The sequence below is a fragment of the Schistocerca americana genome, unplaced genomic scaffold, assembly GCF_021461395.2.
Source record: "Schistocerca americana isolate TAMUIC-IGC-003095 unplaced genomic scaffold, iqSchAmer2.1 HiC_scaffold_283, whole genome shotgun sequence".
NCBI lineage: Eukaryota > Metazoa > Arthropoda > Insecta > Orthoptera > Acrididae > Schistocerca > Schistocerca americana.
In genome coordinates this window covers 85,001-87,500 of record NW_025725998.1, presented here as the reverse complement: position 1 = coordinate 87,500, position 2,500 = coordinate 85,001, and positions in this window count along the sequence as shown.

Here is a 2,500-nt window from a genome sequence, read left to right as displayed (position 1 = left end):
CGCTTCGCACCGGGCCCGCGAGGACCTACTTTGGCCGCACGGCGCCGCGTGCAGGGTGCGCCGGCGCGCAGCTGCGCCGCCTGCCGCCTCCGTCGGCCGGCGCGCCTGCCACTGGCCGCCCCCACCAGCCGGCTGTAGCGCGTGCGCCCACGCACCGCGCGGCCAGCACGCCGGGAGGCCCCCCCTCACCGGCCGGGGACGGTCCCACCCAGCCACCGCCGCGTATCGCTTCACACCCAGATGCCATTCACGTTCGTGGGCATGGTGGGTATCGCTGGAACAACCGGTTGGTAGCTCAACCGATCGTCGCCATCACTGATTCACCTCTAGCGAGAACAACCGCACCACAACGGTTTACCAGTTGTTCATTTGCATAACGTCACCAGCAAACGTAGGCGTCCATCGCCATTTGCAAATTCAACGATTGTTGCATGCCTGTGTCAGGTGTCACGACACACTATGTCTGCCCACATACACGCAACAACATGTGCACGCTTCGCGAACACGTGGAAGGTGGCCCCCGTACGTATGCGATGTCCATTGCGCGAACGACTGTCAACCGGCCTCTGTCGCATGTCGCAGATGTGGAACGCAGTGCACCATGCTATCACGGTGTGTGAGAAGAGACGACTACGTCTGACAACACGCGCCACTACATCAACAGACGGCTCATGCTGATCGCCATCCAGGGCATACCACACTGCAATCCAGCTCTTATAGGGAGACGACACGTAGCTGAGTGCACAACATTTGGACCGCATGGTTCGCCGTTGTTGGCGCAGTCGTTGTACGGTCACATGTACCACGATGTATCATTCAGTACATGAGGACCAATGTGCAGTACAGTGTGTGATTTGGACGTACAACATCAGCGGACAGTTGACACAGGCCGTACCACAGCGTAGGCTAAGTGCTTCGCACATGCGAATGCCAATGAACAACTGCAAATGCCAATGAACAACTGCAAAGGGCATTGAGCATGTACGTCCTGCTGCCATCCACATTACAGTGTATAGCTGCAAGGTGTTTAACATGAAGCGATACACTGGGGACCGGGCAGTGCGAGTAGCAAACTATATTGCGGGGGTTGCAGTTAGGCAACACTACACTAATTTAACGCGTCGTATGACAATTACAGAGCAGGTTAAGGCCCAACGTGTGTTGGGTTAAGGCCCAACGTGTGTTGGGTTAAGGCCCAACGTGTGTTGGGTTAAGGCCCAACGTGTGTTGGGTTAAGGCCCAACGTGTGTTGGGTTAAGGCCCAACGTGTGTTGGGTTAAGGCCCAACGTGTGTTGGGTTAAGGCCCAACGTGTGTTGGGTTAAGGCCCAACGTGTGTTGGGTTAAGGCCCAACGTGTGTTGGGTTAAGGCCCAACGTGTGTTGGGTTAAGGCCCAACGTGTGTTGGGTTACGTTAAGGGGCAATGTGGGTTACGTTAAGGGGCAATGTGGGTTACGTTAAGGGGCAATGTGGGTTACGTTACGGCGCAATATAGGTTACGTTACGGCGCAATATAGGTTACGTTAAGGCGCAATATCGGTTACGTTAAGGCGCAATACAGGTTACGTTAAGGCGCAATACAGGTTACGTTAAGGCGCAATACAGGTTACGTTAAGGCGCAATACAGGTTACGTTAAGGCGCAATACAGGTTACGTTAAGGCGCAATACAGGTTACGTTAAGGCGCAATACAGGTTACGTTAAGGCGCAATACAGGTTACGTTAAGGCGCAATACAGGTTACGTTAAGGCGCAATGCAGGTTACGTTAAGGCGCAATGCAGGTTACGTTAAGGCGCAATACAGGTTACGTTAAGGCGCAATACAGGTTACGTTAAGGCGCAATACAGGTTACGTTAAGGCGCAATACAGGTTACGTTAAGGCGCAATACAGGTTACGTTAAGGCGCAATACAGGTTACGTTAAGGCGCAATACAGGTTACGTTAAGGCGCAATACAGGTTACGTTAAGGCGCAATACAGGTTACGTTAAGGCGCAATACAGGTTACGTTAAGGCGCAATACAGGTTACGTTAAGGCGCAATACAGGTTACGTTAAGGCGCAATACAGGTTACGTTAAGGCGCAATACAGGTTACGTTAAGGCGCAATACAGGTTACGTTAAGGCGCAATACAGGTTACGTTAAGGCGCAATACAGGTTACGTTAAGGCGCAATACAGGTTACGTTAAGGCGCAATACAGGTTACGTTAAGGCGCAATACAGGTTACGTTAAGGCGCAATACAGGTTAGGTTAAGGCGCAATACAGGTTAGGTTAAGGCGCAATACAGGTTAGGTTAAGGTACGACATAGGTTAGGTTAAGGTACGACATAGGTTAGGTTAAGGTACGACATAGGTTAGGTTAAGGTACGACATAGGTTAGGTTAAGGTACGACATAGGTTAGGTTAAGGTACGACATAGGTTAGGTTAAGGTACGACATAGGTTAGGTTAAGGTACGACATAGGTTAGGTTAAGGTACGACATAGGTTAGGTTAAGGTAC